Source organism: Pinus tabuliformis, chromosome 6, assembly GCF_031772625.1.
Source record: "Pinus tabuliformis cultivar Carrire ecotype Pingquan chromosome 6, CPIR1, whole genome shotgun sequence".
NCBI classification, from domain to species: domain Eukaryota; kingdom Viridiplantae; phylum Streptophyta; class Pinopsida; order Pinales; family Pinaceae; genus Pinus; species Pinus tabuliformis.
This window is the reverse complement of record NC_142292.1, coordinates 1,398,864,260-1,398,882,149: the sequence shown is the minus strand read 5'-3', so window position 1 is coordinate 1,398,882,149 and position 17,890 is coordinate 1,398,864,260. Positions and strand designations below refer to the sequence as shown.

At 41.3% G+C, this 17,890-nt stretch overlaps 1 protein-coding gene across 3 annotated transcripts in view; it reads left to right on the top strand.

Moving 5' to 3' along the window:
- The window catches only part of LOC149263877 (glucose-1-phosphate adenylyltransferase large subunit 3, chloroplastic/amyloplastic-like), a 461,146-nt gene that overhangs the window by 330,441 nt on the left and 112,815 nt on the right, over positions 1-17,890 (top strand). The window lies entirely within an intron of this gene.

Here is a 17,890-nt window from a genome sequence, read left to right as displayed (position 1 = left end):
TCACAAGTCCTCTCCAAGCAACGACATCACCAAAGAAGCAATTCCGAAGAAGAAAACTCAAGTCAGCCTAAAGTCTCCTAGTCGGCCTCAAGTCGGCCTAAAAGAGGGACAAACCGCTATATATAGAAGCTGTCCACTCCTCCAACAACAAACAATCTACCTCTGAAATCAGCGAAGAAGATAGCTGAGAAAAGGGTTGAGGAAGTCAAGTTTAAGTAGCCTCTAGTGCTTACGAAGAAGGAGAGATCTAAACTGAAGTTTAGAGGGCTGTTCTAAGGAAGAAATACAATCACACTGTCAAGGCGAACACGACCCCATACATAGAAGCAGCGAGCAAGCCTTCTAGCAAGCAATTCACCGAGGTTACTCATTCCACCACGGCCCTAATAACCTTCCTGTAAAGGCAAATTTTTCTACCACCCCAACCAAAAAGAAAAGTTCCACTTATCAGACACGGTGTACCGTGCGTGACAGGAAGCGCTATTCGACGATACCTATAACACCTACCTTCATCGTGCGAGAAAAGGAGGACAGTCTGTGGTCACCACAGCAGCAAGATCACAATCATATGTATCTCATTATTTGGGCTAGTAACTTAGGCCTATAAGGCCTCCTACTCAAGCAAAGAAGAGGGTCTCTCAAGCGAAGGAGAAAGGAGCCAAAAGCATAAGGGAAACCTCCCACACATGCGAGAAACTAGGGCTGCAGTGCTGTCATATCAAGTCTGCAACTACACATCAAGAAGAAGCTTGGTTGGGTCAAGAGAAGGAAGGTATCCTCATTGGTGAAGGATCTCACTAAGGATCAAAGATTGGAGTCTCTTCTAGAGCTAGTATACCAAGGACTATCAACAATTGAAAGAAGAACGAAGTGCCAGAAGGAGAAGACGAAGTGTCGGGAAACGAAGTGCAGGAAGGAGGAAGGACTTGACTTGTTCTTGGAGGATATTCTTGTCAAGGGTCTAGGGTTTGACATTGATCAATAGAAGCTTCAATAAGAGAAATTTATGAAAGGGTTTTCCTCTCTAAGAGAGAGAGGTTTTGCCCTGGCAGAGAGCCAATATCTTGTGTTCTTGTTTCTTGTGTTTTGGTAGCAGTTTGATGAAGTAAATACACACACAATAATAATAAGAGAAGAAGATCAAGCTAACAAGATAAATTGTAAAAGTTCTTCACAAATTGTTATCAAGTCTAGAAGAATCCTACTATACATAATTTCCCTAGATTCTTCAACATGGTATCAGAGCTAAGGTGACACATCAAGGAAAGAGCATCTCAAAAGCACTCATAAGGTGACTCATGAAGAAAGGACATCTCAAGAAAAACTACAAAGTTGAAACATCAAGCCAAGAAGTCTCAAACACATCAAGGACAAGAAGGTATACCATCTACTATTCATCAAGGAAGACTACTAAGCAAGAAGAAAAGCCTTTTCATATAAAGGCACCTTCAAGAAGATCAAGTCAAAAAGGGACCTACATCAAGCTACACCATCTTCAAGGGAAGAAGAACTACAAGTCAAGTCATCACTCTCCAAGCAAATCTCATCATCAAGCAAGTCTATTTGAAGAAAGAAATTTGAAGAGCATCAAGATCCAAGAAGGCAAGCCATCAAGTCTTCAAGAAGAAAGCAAGTCCACTACATCTCAAACTCTATCAAGTAAGTATATATGTCCCCTCCTGAACATACATCAATGTCTTTTTGCAAGGAAAGTAACAAATTGGTTGGGACCACTAACTTCCTTGCATGGAAGAAGAGGACTGATTTACTTCTCAAAGAGAATGAACTTCTAGACCTCATCAAAGGGAATATCACTATCCCTGCTAAGGAACAAACTCAAGCCTTAGCCAAGTACAATAAGGATGAGACAAGAGCTCAAAGGATTCTAATAGAATCCATCAAAGACTCTCTCATTCCTTATGTCTCCAAATTTGAAACATCAAAAGAAATCTATGATAAACTAATAGAGCTATTCTCAGTAAGCATGGTTGGAGAAGTGATATCTCTATGAAATGATTTGTACAAGATGAAGATATCAAAGGAAGGAATAGCTCCCTAGTTTGTGAAGATCTTTGAGATGAGGGATCAACTTCAAGAACTAGGAGAAGTCATGTTTGACAGAGAAATGACAACTATAGTATTGAATGCTCTACCTGAGGATTGGGGAACTTCACATCAAGCATATATGCCAAGAAGGAAGCTACCCCACTAAGTGAACTATGGTCTCTATATGAAAATTCCACAACAAGAATCCGTACTGCAGCAAACTCATGTCACTTCTCTGACTTGTTAATCCATGCCAGTTATTTAATGTGTTCTATGGTAGATATCAAAGTAAATACTACTGGAGCCTTCATTTAATTAAACCTTTTGTGGAAACAAGAGACTAAGCAAGCAAGAAAATACAACACAATAGACACCGTTATTTTTGGACAAATGTCCTCGGAAAAACCCAATGCGGGAAAACCGGTGCAACAGTTTTGAGGGTTTATTATTATTAAGCAGTAGAAAATTCTGAATACCTCTCAGGTTATTCAGTTATAGAGAGAAATACTGGCAAAAAGATTTCTAACATTACCGCACACAATCACTGAGAAAATCCCAGTTGATCCAGATACTGGATGAAGTGCCTCTGACAGGCCCTACGCTGCTTGGCAAAGTCTTCACGCAGTCTCTGCATCAATCTCTCTAAGCTCTGTGTCACCTAGTCTGTTGATCGATTTGCTGCCCAGAGTCTCTGCTTCCAGCCTCCCAGTCTCACACCCCAGCTCCCGGCTTCTAAAACTGGCTCTCCTCAGCAAAATCTCATACTTTCTCTCACCCTCTGCGTTGCCTCTGCGTGGCCCTTTGTGGCCCTGCGCCAGCATTTGCATCTTGACTATTGGAGCACTCTCTACCTTTCTCTATTGATGATTCTCCGATTGAGAAAATCTCTCAGGATGATATCCCTACCCCTCAACTGCAAGAAATCTACTTGATCAGAACTTCCTCCTAAGAACTTCTCACTTCAGAAATTCAATCTCTTGATTTCTCGGTCTATTTTCCAAATGACACTCAAGCCCCTTGTTATATCTTTCTGGTGGACAACCAACGACCTAGATTAACTCCTAATCAAAGGCTCAGATCATTTTGGCTTGATTTCCGTCTTCTTCTAAGAGTTACACCCACAATTAGATTAATACTCATTAATATTTTTAATTTGCTGAGTTTAGACTTAGGGTCCCATTAAAAAATATTAATTATTTTAATAAAATTGTTTCTGGGTGGAATTTCCCAAAATGCTTTCTGGGTTCTTTGGAATACATGTGACTAAGTCTCCTTGCGAAATTTGAGGCCTAGAGCACATATGATGCTACCCCAATTCAACACTCCCTCTTAGCGAGGAATGTGCTCTAGCAATATACTGCTGCTGCATACTTCTCTGACTCTGAAGCATTGTCCTCTGCGCTGCTGATGTCTAACATGCTGTCCACCAACTACTGCGTTGTTGCTGTAACTGTACTCCTACTGACACAGCCACTGTCAACACTGCATCCGTACCATAGCTCCCTCTCAAGTGCTACATCTGTGTTGTTGCTAGCACTGCCAATGCCAACTGCCATTGCACTGTGAACTATTGCTACTAGCAATGAAAAAACATCCAAAATTACTAAACTAATGGTGTTCAATATGATACCACGTGAATGTTGAAACCTGACTATTGCTAGTCTCTGCACTGACCCTTTGAATATACTGTGCTGTTGCTGACCTCTGCTCTGTGCCATCTGCACAGTTGTCAACTTTGCTTTGCGTTGCTCAGACTCTGGCGCTCCTAGACACTGCAACTATCTCCTCGACACTCCTCGACACCAACTGACACTAGTCCATCTTGTTACTACAGATCTGGGCTCCCGTAGAAAGGTATTGATCTAAGAGGTGGACTCCTCAAGGATCCTTCCCATCTGTAGCTCTTTCGAACTACAGCTCTAAATTAGTCCACCTCTCTCCTGGAGTTATCTTTGTTGTCATGCCGAACTCCTCCTCTTCGATCTTCGCAGGCGTAACCTTCAGATCGTGTTTCTCATCCTTGTCCTTCTTCTTGAGAGGACACTGTGTAGTGTAGTGACACATCTCACCACACCTGAAACTCTTGATCTTCGAGACATCCTTCTTACGTCTCCATTGCTCCTGCTGTCCCTTCGATGCAAGGGCTTCATTATCTTCCTCCTCCTCGGGCTTCAACCCACTGCTGTGTCTGCTTCCGTCAAGTTTGACCTTGACCAAGTCTCTCCTCAGCTCCTCTTGTTTTAGAGCTATCCACATCTCATCCCAATTCAATAATGTTACTCTACCCAGGATACTCTAGACAAAGAATTGTCACTCATCTAAGATAGAATTGAGGGCCAGTCTAACCAACTCTTAATCCCGAAGTATATGCGTCGCAGTCATCACGGGTTCCCTTCAGCTTCGTGAGGAATGGATCTACACGCTCTCCCTTCTGCATCTGAGTAGATCTCAGCTTTTGCTCCAAGTACATCTTACGCTTCTTGGAAGATCCCTGATATAACGTGGCCAAGGAATCCCACATCTTCTTAGCAGTCCCTCTGCTAGCAACGTGACACACCACGTTATCCTTGACTCCATCTAGGATCATCCTTTTGGCCTTCACCATCTCTGCTTTGTACTTCTTCAGCGGATTTGGATCTGTTGGTTCAGCCACAACACTGTCGACGCATGTCTTGAGGGCATGCTCATCTAGAAGGAATGACATTCTAGCCTTCTAGATAACGTAGTTGGATGCTCCGTCCAACCTGTCTTGATCCCTCAAGCCACTGGTTTCCATATCTGCAAAAAAAAGTCGAAAATCTCCTCTCGGCTTCTCACTGTTGTTGCTCAACCAATGAGAAAACAGACTTCTTGATGGGAAGTCTGCTGAGGAAAAGTTCCCTCAAAGTGCTTCTCTTCTCTCTTCTGACATTTTTCAGCCCAACAATCTGCCTGCTGAAGATCTGCGTCCCACCAGCTCTCTCATGCTGAGGCTTCAATGCTGCTCCCTTTGCCCTGACAAAAATTCGAACTGGAAGTATTCTCCGTTGACTCACTCAGAAATAGTCTACCTCAAAAATCTGCCCTCCCAGCTTGGAACTGTGTCAACCCTTTGGGGGTTTCGAACTATTGACTCCTTCAACTTTTTCGAATTCCCTCTTCTGCTCAGCGCTGGATCTACCGGCTATGCTCTTCTTGCTTCACATGCAACTCTGATACCTGTGAAAAATCCACAACAGGAATCCCTATTGCAACAAACTGATGTTACTTCTCCTACTTATTAATCCATACAAGTTATTTACTGTGTTCTACGTTAAATATCGAAGTAAATACTACTGCATCCTTCACTTAATTAAATATTATGCAGAAACAAGAGACTGAGCAAGAAATAAAATACAACACAATAGACATTATTATTTTTGGACAAATGTCCTCGGAAACGTTGAATTTTCTAAGTCGATCCATTACAAAATTAATCTGTATTCTGCTGGTTTATTTCTTCTATTTGTTTAAATTTGAACAAGTTATTTAAAACATTTAAATATCGAAATAAACACAATACAGTCACAACATCTACCGATCATCAACTAAAAGAAAACAAACACACAAGTGACACCGTTATTTTTGGACAAATGTGACCGAAAAAACCTAATGTGGGAAAACAGGTGCAGCTATTCTAAGGGTTATATTATTATGTAGTCTTTATGAGTACAATTGGGTGCCTAACCGGCTCACTTGATAGAGAAATACACGACAACAATACCTCTATATTCGGAAACAGGTATTCAGAAAATCTCTCCCACGAAACCCTCTCCGACACAACTGAAGCTCAGCGTTGGCCCTTTTGGCCTTTGTGTCAGCCTCCTGCTAACCTGGGTCAGCCCCAAGACCCTCTGTGTCAGTCCTCTGAGGCACTGCGCAGCCTATGGGACCCTCTGCGTCACTCCAGCAGCCTCTGCTTGGATGACACAGTCCCTCTGGCCTTTGCACTGACTCTGCTGGGCTCTATGTAGCCTGGACTGGCTGTTGCTCTCGCTCTCTTTGCTTCTGCGCTGGTCTCTCAGTACTGTCTCTACCTCTCTGCCTCGTACTCACTGCCCCTCGTTGTTGATCACTAATTCAACTTTGCTTAGCAATCCCGCTCTAGCAAAATGAATGACTGATCACTCTGGTGTATCTTCTAACTGACCCTCAAGCCTCCTTTTATACTTTTCTCGTTGGTCCTTCAACGACCGAGATTAAATCTCTAATCAACGGCTAAGATTAGATTTGGCTTGATCCATGAATTTTGGAACCTTCTAACCCAGTTTTATATTAATACCCATTAATATTTTGTTTTTCCTAGGTTTAGATTGAGGAACTCCATTAAAAATATTAATTATTTTAATATCTCCCAAACTGGGTACAATCTGTCCAAACCATTTCTGGGTCTTGGAGGTCTCATGTGCTTTAGCCTCTCCACCAATTTTCATGGCTAGAGCACATCCGATGCTACCCCAAATCAACAGGAAAAACCCAATGCAGGAAAACCGGTGTAGCAATTCTCAGGGTTTATTATTATTAAGCAGTAGCAATTTCTGAATACATCTCTGAATACCTCTCAAGTTATTCAGTTACAGAGAGAAATATTGATAAAAAGATTTGTGAGATTACCTCACACAATCATTTAGAAAAACCAAGCTGATTCAAATACTGGATGAAGTGCCTCTGACAAACCCTACGCTGCTCTGCACAGTCCTCATGTTGTCTCTGCATCAACCTCTCTAGGCTCTATGTCACCCAGATTTGCTGATCGATTTGCTGCCCGAAGTCTCTGCTCTCAGCCTCCTTGTCTCACACCCTGGCTTCCGGCGTTTGAAACTGACTCTCCTCAACAAAATCTTAGACTTTTTCTCACCCTCTGCACTGCCTCTGCGCGGCCCTTCGTGGCCTTGCGTCTAGGCTATTGGATCACGCTCTGCCTCTCTCTATTGTTGATTCTCTGACTAAGAAAATCTCTCTCTTCGGATGTTGTCTCTGCCCCTCAACTGCAAGAAATCTACTCGATAAGAATGTAATGACCTGCCTATAAATAAAATACGAGTATTAGCATACATACGAGACCTCCATACAATAGCTATGTATGCATGGACCCACATGTATCGCACTATATGTAAACTAGTTACTACAGGAGGAGATATAAATTAAGGTAATAAATTAATACCTTATCAGAGTATCATATATATGATAAGTCCTTAAAACCAGTAGAAAATATTAATTTTAAAAGTACAGATTAAAATTTACAATTTAAAATTAATAAAATAATTATATAAATTAATTTAAATTATAAATTTAATTAATTCAAAAAAAAAAAAACCTTATTAAATCAAACTACGTATTCAAATAAAATTCAACGAAATCAAATCAGATTCGATTTCATAAAAGTTACACGTAACCAAAATATTGACACGAAGAAGAAAAGAAGGCGACAGGTGAGGAAATAAAAGGAGAAGGGAAAAACCATTTTGGGGGGAGCAGCAGAGTTGAGAACAATTTTGGATACTGTAGTACAACTATGAAGGAAACTCGAGTCTTGATTATACTGATGTTTTTGGGCACGGGGGAACCAGATTGCTTCAATTGAAAGCTTTCTAAGATTGAGTACCTAGGTTGTACTCAATTCGGCAAGGAGGTTTTTGCCGTTTTAGTAACGTGGTTGGACAAAAATTACAGCAGAGCGGACAGATTGTTAGCAAAGCAGACAGGTTGGTATTCATTAGATTAATTATTTAAATTTTGTATGTAAATTTCATGTTCTTCTATTTTAAAATTAGCTTGAGATTGGGTTCTTACAGTTTGATATCAGAGCCACATTCCTTGTGCTTGTGCAACATCAGTTTCACACTTCTCATTATTGTTCCCACTCCACATTGCCTATACGCTTTGTTCGAACCCTGCCTCTCGCTCCTCATGTTCCACCTTTTACTTGTGGATTTCACAAAAGTTGATTCTTCCATCGTGTCCCACTCGTCCTCATCCCATCGTCAATTCCTCCTGACCAAACCAGACCACGCTACTACCGTTTTATTTGTATTCCCGCTCCCATCGCATAGCCCACTGACTGTCCCCGCTCACATCGTATAACACATATAAAGCGTTCTTACAGTTTACTTTCCCTAAAATCTCTTTGTGGATTACATAGTCCGGAATCTTGGCATGTGAAATTAAGCAAAAGGAGTTGAATGGTAATAAAAATGCAAATGGTTTGACTTTTAACCTAGGGTTTCCATGGCCCACATGTGAACATTTTAGAGTCTTAATCCGCTTTCTGTGGTGCCGTAAAGGGAAGGGTATAAGTAACGAAGTAAAAGTCGGAAGGAGTCATGGGAAAAGTTGTTGGGGACACCTGTATTCTAGGATGTTGAGGGTGGACGTTGCGGAGAGATGCCACGAGACACCATGTGCAATTCTCCTTTATGTGTTCTCTTTATACGTGGGAGCTTCGCATCCGATATTGCTTTATAGATGACCTGTGGATGGTTACACTAGGCTTGTATATCGTGAATGATGAAACATGGGGCTTACGTAGTTTAGGTGACATGAGAACTTATGTAAGATATCGAAGACTAGCATATGGTGATAATCGAACATGGACCATAAATAGGTTAGGTTCACAAGAAAATTTACATAAATACCTTGGGAAATCTATGACCTAGAAACGTTCATAATGTTATGAAATTTATTATAATAAAAGTATAAGGTTAGCTTCTATAATAAATGGATATAAAATTATATGGGTCTTTAATATTTTTGAGGTAGTTATCTTTACAAAGGAGGGTATTTAGAATTGTGGAATTGTTGGGATTAAGGAAATGAAGTTTAGATTCTTTAAAGTATGGGGTATTATAACATCGGTACTATATTATTAGTCATATGATTTTGGATTTTGATAATAGGTCATATAACTGTATAAGTAATCTGTTGATAGCTTCTCGGTAGAGGCAGAGAACGTATCAACTTATAGCGTAGCTACAATAACTTTTCCGCAAATTTTAAATGATTAAGTATATAAATTAATATAGCCATAATTCCATTTATATGATCAATGCATTATAGCATTTGGTAGGGACCATTGTTTATTTACGCATTATATATATATATATATTATATACAAATGATAGATCTATCACTCATCACTACAATAATACTAATTTTATAATCGTAGCCAGAATGGAATTATAATCTGGAATGAAGCAAATCCGTGTCTAAAGGCTTTTAAAATTTATTAACCTATGCTAAAGTTAAAACACCTAGTCAATGGCTCTCGTAAATTCCTATATTAGCGTAGGCTATAAATCATATACTCCATGAATTTAATTGGAAATACACTCATTACATCAAACGCAACCATGAAAATATATTATGTAAAAATTTCTGTTTTCCCACCCCGGTTTTCAGTTTCTCCTTATTTCTCCCATGTAGTTAAATGCCCATTCCCATAACCATACATTTAACAGACTGAAAAAAAATAAATATTGCTGAAAACACAAATTCTGGAAATTTTTCAGAATGCTGGAAATTGCAGAATTAAAAATCAGCAATCAAAAATAGCCATTAAAACACATTAAAACACTGATATTTTTGGTCAACTTGACCCTGGAAAAACCCCCTACAACTCTTGGGGAAAACCAGTTTGAGAGCTCTTCTTTATTTCTGAAAATTGCCTTTTTACAGTGAGAATTATTCAGCAAAAAATCAGCAAGCAAATTTACAACTTATCTCATTTCCCGTGCCTCACAGCAATCTGGAAATTACAGCAAACAGGACAGCAATAAATGTTGTACGGCCTCCGTTTTGTGTGCAGAAAAAATCAGCAAACTGTTCCTCGATTTTTGTGCAAAAATCTGCCTTTCACTATGTGCTGAATCAGCTGTACAAATCTGCTCAACTGCTGCCTTGGAATGTGTGCCAAGCTGCTGTCTCCTTCTCCTTCCTGCTCAGAAATCTCTCTTGCTCTCTTGCTCTCCTTCTCCCAATCTGCTCATGAAAGAATGAATGACCTTTTCCTCCTTTAATATAACTCCAAGTGACTTTTGGGTGATCCAAGTGACTTTTGGGTGATCTCTAAATCCAATGGCTGAAATAGATTTAGATCAATGGTTGAGATTAAATGCTCATTTAAATCTCACTTTCTATTTTTTAATTCACCCCACTTTAATAAAGACCCACTTAGTCATTTATTTCCAAAGTCACTTTTCCTTTCTAATTTTTCATTGACTTTATAAAAGTCACTTTAAAATTAGACTTAATAACTTTATCACTTAAAGTCACTTTTAAATTAGATTTAACTTTATAAAATTATAAAGTCACTTTAGGAGAAAAATTAAATTCTTTTGGACACTTTTCCCTAGGCCAAAGATCAAAGCCTAAGGGAACCACCTGTCCTCCGGTACCAAATTTCAACACTCCCTCTTACCGAGGAAGGTGTTCCTCACCACACCCATCTTATCTCTGAAGTAGACATGCTTGCCCCGTGGTAAGGCTTTGGTAAGGATATCTGCAACCTGCTCATCAGTGGAAATATACTCAAGCTTCACAGCTCCCTTCTGAACATAGTCTCTGATGAAATGATATCTGATCCTGATATACTTTGACTTGTCATGAAATACTGGATTCTCCGTGAGTTTAATGCAACTCTAATTATCACAGTAAATCACTGAAGGTCTCAACGGCTGACCAAATAAGCTAAACAACATCTTGCGAAGCCAGATAGCCTCACAACTAGCTAGACTGGCTGCCATATACTCTGCTTACGCTGAACTCAGTGCTACTGACTGTTGCTTCCGGCTGAACCATGACACTACTGCTGAACCCAACGCAAAACAACACCCTGAAGTGCTCTTCCTATCAGAAGCACAACCTGCCCAATCAGAATCAGTGTATCCTGCCAATCTCACTCCATCTCCCTGCCTGTAGTCCAGACCATAATCCACTGTCCCCTGCAAGTACCGCAAAATGTGTTTTGCAGCCACCCAGTGAACCTTCCTAGGCTCACACATAAACTGACTCATCGTGTTGACTGCAAAACAGATATCTGGTCTAGTGTTGACCAAATACATCAAGGAACCAATCAGCTGCCTGTACAATGTGGGATCCACCAACTCGGAATCCGAAGCATGAAGCTTCTTCCAGTTGGTGATCATCGGTGTCGACATGGGTCTACAATCCTCCATGTGGAATCTGCTAAGGATGTCCACAATATACTTCCCCTGCCCCAGGAAGAAATGCCCCTCCTCCTGCCACACCTCCAAACCCAAAAAGTAATGCATCAAGCCGATGTCCTTCATCTCAAACTCCGCCGCAAGATCTCTCTTGCAGTGCTCTATGAGTCTCTCTGCACGTGTAATGATCAAGTCATCCACATACATCACCAGAATGAGAGGCTCCTCACCAATCACAATAAAGTAAAGGTTCGGATCTGCCTCACTCTTTGTGAAACCCATCCCCTGCAAGTATGCATCTATCCTGGAGTACCAAGTTCTGGGAGCTTGCTTCAGGCCATAAAGGGCCTTCTTCAATCTGCACACATGGGAGTCCTTCCCATGCACCTCAAAGCCCTGTGGCTGCTCAATGTACACCTCCTCCTGTATGAAGCCATTGAGAAATGCGGTCTTCACATCCATCTGGTGGATCTTCCAACCAATCTCTGCTGCTATCGATATAATGGAGCGGATCGAAGTATATCGAGCCACGGGAGCGAAGGTCTCCTCATAATCAACTCCCTCTACCTGGGAGAACCCTCTAGCCACAAACCTCGCTTTGAATTTCTCAATGCTGCCATCTGCAGCATGCTTTACCTTGTAAAGCCATCTGGAAGTAACCACGGATTTGCCCTCAGGCCTCGGCACCACCTCCCAAACATCATTCTTCATGATAGAAGAATACTCCTCCTGCATGGCCTCTCTCCAGACCTGCTGGCTAGCTGCCTCCTCATAGCTAGAAGGCTCAGAGTCAAGGATGCTGGTAACCATCGCCATATAGCTACAGAACCTCTCAGGTGGTCTACTCTCTCTGACCGGCCTCTTCGGCTCAGCAACAGATGTGGCATCTCTCAAGGTGTCCTGAAGCCACTTGGGCTTCCTCTTCCCTGAGCATGCTTCTCCCATAGGAGAATGAAACTCCTCCTCCTCATCACCATCAGTAGCCTGAACTCCTGACTGTCTGTCTGCTGTCCTCCTGCCTGCACCTGAACCTGTAGAAGCTGAGGTACCGTGTGAACTGTCCATCAGTGGACCTCCTAGTGAACTGCTCTGTGAACTGCTCTGCATGCTGCCCGGAGCACCACCCCTCTGGCTCGGCGAGCCACTGCTCACTGATGGACCTGACATCCTCATAGATGTACCTCCGGATCCTCCTGATCCCTGCCCACTGGATCCTTGCGACTGACTCAACTGCTGCTGAGGGTCTGGCTGATCCAGATACTCTAACTCCCGTGACCTCCTAAAGGCCCTGTCCTCCTCGAACTTCACATCCCATCTGACAACAACTCTCCTCTGTGCAGGAATGTAAATCCGAAAGGCCTTTGAGGTCTCACTGTAGCCCACAAAGATACCCTTCTCTGCGGTGGGCTCTAGTTTGGTCCTCTTCTCTTTGGGTATATAGGAGTATGTAATGCATCCAAAGATATGAAGATGACCAATATCAGGCTTCTTCCCAGAGAAAGCCTCCTCCGGAGTCATGTGCCCCAAAGCACGATGCGGACTCCTGTTCTGCAAGTAAACAGCTGTGTTGCAGGCCTCTGCCCACAAGAACAATGGCAACCCCTGATCATGTATCATGGCTTTGGCAGCCTCTATGATGGATCTGTTCTTCCTCTCCGCAACCCCGTTCTGCTGAGGGTTGTAAGGAACAGTGAACTCCCTCCTAATGCCTGCCTCCGCACAATAGTCAACAAACTCTCCAAGGGTGTACTCTCCTCCATTGTCCGACCTCAAGGACTTGATCTTTCGACCTGTCTGAGTCTCCACAAGAGCTCTGAACTCCTGAAACCGCTTGAAGACCTCACTCTTGGTCTTCAAAAAATAAATCCAGGTCCTCCTGGAGTGATCATCAATGAATAAAACATAGTACTCATATCCACTCAAGGAAACATGAGACATCCGACTGCTCACATCGGAATGAATCAAATCAAGTATCCTCGTCGCTCTGCTGTCACTGCTGGGAAAAGGGGATTTGGCAAACTTGCCCATCGCACAACCTCTGCAAGTATCAAAGTGATCAGTACTGAAATCTGGCACACCTGTAGTGATCTCCCGCAGTGTCCTCAAGGCTCCATGATACATATGTCCCATCCTGCGGTGCCAAATTTCACACAGCTCAGAACTGCTAGCTCTGCTGTCGGTTCTACTGCTCAATGCCAAAAGGGGCTGGAATGCAAACTTGTACACCTTTGCATGGCGTACACCTATCACTCTAGCTGAATCAGCTGGAGCGTCCCTGGGATACATCAACACCTGTCCTCCCCTGAACAGTACCTCATATCCTCTGTCCTCCAAAGCTGAGACGAATATGAGGTTCTTCCTCATCCCTGGCACATAAAGAACCTCTGAAACCTTCAAGGGAGGTTTGGACTCCCTCTGAAATGTCACTGTCCCCACCCCGACTGCTCTAACAACTCTGTCATCACCGAGTACTACCTCAATATCAGTGCCACTCTCTGAAAGCTCTGAGAAGTACTCCCGGACTCCTGTCATGTGACGTGAAGCCCCACTGTCCACATACCAGATACCTGAAGATGCTCCGCTAATCGAGGGAAAAACATGCTCGCTCTGAACCTGTGTGGCAGGTGATCCTGTACTAGAGGACTCACACGTACTGAACGCAAACTCTCGGTCAAAACGACCAGCAAAGTCCTCAATCTCTGCTGAAGCTGCCACGTCCTGGTTCTTCCCCTTCTTCTTCTTCTTCTCCGGACACACAACTGCATAGTGTCCCATCTTTTGACAATTCCAACGCTTCACCTTGGAATTGTCCTTCTGTGAGTTACCCTGTTTACCTTTACCTTTGCCTTTGCCCCCACCACTGCTTGTGGAAGCCTGCTTCTTCCCTTTACCTTTCTTGCCTCCTGCCACCAGTGCTACGTCCTCATCCTGCTCAACTGGCTTGGCTGCCCCAAGCTGTCCTTTCTTGATCTCTGTCTGAATACAATCATCCCAGAACCTCTCCCATGTGGGAAGGGTCTCACGTGCACAAACCCCATCAGCAAAGTTCAACCATGAACGGGGGAGGCCATTCACTGCAATACGCACCAACTCAGTGGATGGAATGGCCTCTCCAATCGCTGCCAACTCATCTCTCACATTGGTAATCTTTGTGAGATATCCAGCTGCACTATCATTCCCCATCTTAATGTTCTTCAGCTTCTCCTTCAGGACCATCTTCCGGTTGTCATTGGTACTCTGGTAGATATTGGACAATGCTGTCCACATCTCATGGGCATTGCTCTTTCCTCTCACATGAGGAATGCAATGGTCTTTGATTCCGTCTAGAATCAGCCTCTTACCCTTATTGTTCTTGTTTTTATACTCAGCCAACTGAGTAACATCAGTGGGCACAACAACAGGGTTCTGTGCGGTATGCACCATGATATCCCAGACTTCTGCCTCCTCAAAGATACTCTGCATTCTCTCCTTCCAAATGCTGTAATTTATATGCCCATCCAGCCTATCCTCCACCCTCAATCCCAATGACATCCTGCTGTCCTAAAACTGAAAAATAGCACTGCTGTAGTAAAGATAAAACTGCTGTTTATGAAAAAATCAGCTTGCTGGAATTTTCTGAGTGAAAAATCAGCAACTGTAATTTTTCCTTTTTGCTGTCCCAAACTGCCCTTCAGCACTCAAGCTCTGATACCATGTAAAAATTTCTGTTTTCCCACCTCGGTTTTCAGTTTCTCCTTATTTCTCCCATGTAGTTAAATGCCCATTCCCATAACCATACATTTAACAGATTGAAAAAAAAAAAATATTGCTGAAAACACAAATTCTGGAAATTTTTCAGAATGCTGGAAATTGCAGAATTAAAAATCAGCAATCAAAAACAGCCATTAAAACACATTAAAACACTGATATTTTTGGTCAACTTGACCCTGGAAAAAGCCCCTACAACTCTTGGGGAAAACCAGTTTGAGAGCTCTTCTTTATTTCTGAAAATTGCCTTTTTACAGTGAGAATTATTCAGCGAAAAATCAGCAAGAAAATTTACAACTTATCTCCTTTCCCGTGCCTCACAGCAATCTGGAAATTACAGCAAACAGGACATCAATAAATGCTGTACGGCTTCCGTTTTGTGTGCAGAAAAAATCAGCAAACTGCTCCTCGATTTTTGTGCAAAAATCTGCCTTTCACTATGTGCTGAATCAGCTGTACAAATCTGCTCAACTGCTGCCTTGGAATGTGTGCCAAGCTGTTGTCTCCTTCTCCTTCCTGCTCAGAAATCTCTCTTGCTCTCTTGCTCTCCTTCTCCCAATCTGCTCATGAAAGAATGAATGACCTTTTCCTCCTTTAATATAACTCCAAGTGACTTTTGGGTGATCCAAGTGACTTTTGGGTGATCTCTAAATCCAATGGCTGAAATAGATTTAGATCAATGGTTGAGATTAAATGCTCATTTAAATCTCACTTTCTATTTTTTAATTCACCCCACTTTAATAAAGACCCACTTAGTCATTTATTTCCAAAGTCACTTTTCCTTTCTAATTTTTCATTGACTTTATAAAAGTCACTTTAAAATTAGACTTAATAACTTTATCACTTAGAGTCACTTTTAAATTAGATTTAACTTTATAAAATTATAAAGTCACTTTAGGAGAAAAATTAAATTCTTTTGGACACTTTTCCCTAGGCCAAAGATCAAAGCCTAAGGGAACCACCTGTCCTCCGGTACCAAATTTCAACATATTATAAATACGTAATGTATAAGAATATTAAAACCATTATTTGTCCTCATATTAAAGATTAGTATTTCGGGGTTAGGATCGAACCCATTACAGCAGAAGTAATTTGCGAGTTTATAATATTATTGTTGAAATTAATCTTTCCCCACACTGTTTGGAAAGGTCTCAAGAATATGTTCATAGTCAAATAAAAAGAAATTAGATGCCTAGACGAAACCAATATTTTAGGTTTCGTACCATAACTTTATAAAATCAATAAATGATAATTAATGTAATATATGATTTTTAATAATAGAGACTTTATATTTTAATAAACCTTACTATATATATTATAGAAGTCCTCCAAACAATCAAACCTCTCCTACAAGGGGCACATTTGTATATATTATATTGAGAACTTATATAATGTAAAGATTTTATTAAAATAAAGTCTAAATATTATATATATATATATTTTAAGATATAAGTTTTGAGCATTATGCCCCAGCTATTAGGAAGAAGGAAAATTATTCTTGTTCAACTCATTTATTTCTGTAAATATTTTATAGCATAATTGGGTAAATTGTGAAATAAATATTATGGTTTATAAAGACCCATGCATTCTACTAAGAATTATTAGGCATTAGGATAGAATACCCTGCATTAGGACAAGGAGGTCGTGAGACCACCCTCATTGACCTCAGTACCAGTAAGACCTGCCTAGCAAGTAAAAATAGCAAAAATAACTATACCTGTTTGCAAACTTAAAATTGCAAATTATACGTTAAATATGAAAGTATACTTCAAAATTTTTACAATTTTATTATGTATACAAGAAACATTACGATGATAAGGACATATCAACGACAGCGACGTGATTGGGTAGCAACCCCGTCATTAATGCCACCATCGTTGTCATCACCATCTTCATCACCACCACCATCACCGTCTCCATCGAGACCACCATCAACACCAATTGCTCCAACACCGGAGTTGACTGTGATAATGCACTCATGGGAAGCCTTGTTGGAAGCATTAAATGGGTCGACAATGGCTAAGACCAAAGACGAGCAACCTCAACCTATAGAAACCAATTCAGTAGAACCAAAAAATTCTAAGTATAAAAGATCAAAGGAAGATATTTCTAGGGAGTTACAGAAAATTAAACTCCAAGAATTTTCTAGAGGAGAAACTGGAGAACGTGCTAAGGCATGGTTAGAAGGAATGAACAGATGCTTTAAACTAAGAGAGTACTCTTCTTCTTCAAAAACAAAAATTGTCGTATTTCAATTAAAGGAAAGTGCCTTGATTTGGTGGGGAAATTTGGAAAAACAACTACACCTCACAACAGATAATGTCTCCTGGGAATTGTTCAAGGAAAGATTTCGTGCTAAATATTTACCTCGATATTTTCAAGAACAACTAGTCGGGGCCTTTCATACATTAATTCAAGGCAATAAAACGGTGGAAGAATATGAAATAAGGTTTATGGAGCTTGTGAAATACATTCACTACTTAGATTCTGATGAACGTCAAACTGAACGCTTCATATTTGGGTTAAACCCTCGCATCAGGGCCTTGGTTAGGATGTCGAAACCATCTTCAGTAGCCAAAGCGGTAGAATGTGGCCTCTATGAGAAGAACATCTAGGAATCAAAAAGGATGTCGGGCCAACAAAACCTCTACAATCAGGGTTTTCAAGAAAGACTCCCCGAAATTTCTTCAGGGGAAGTAGCTCAAGACCATTGTATGGTAATAGATTTACCCCAAGAAGTGTAGGAGCAAGAGCTCCCATGGCAGTTAATACTATAGTCGTTGAATCATCAAACACAAGTCCATGGAAATCTCGTGGAACTGCTAATAGAGGAAGAAATTCGAGAGGAAGCAGCATGAGAGGACGAAGCTCTTTATCTAGAAATTCACATTATGATTCAAGAAGACCGACCCAGGTTA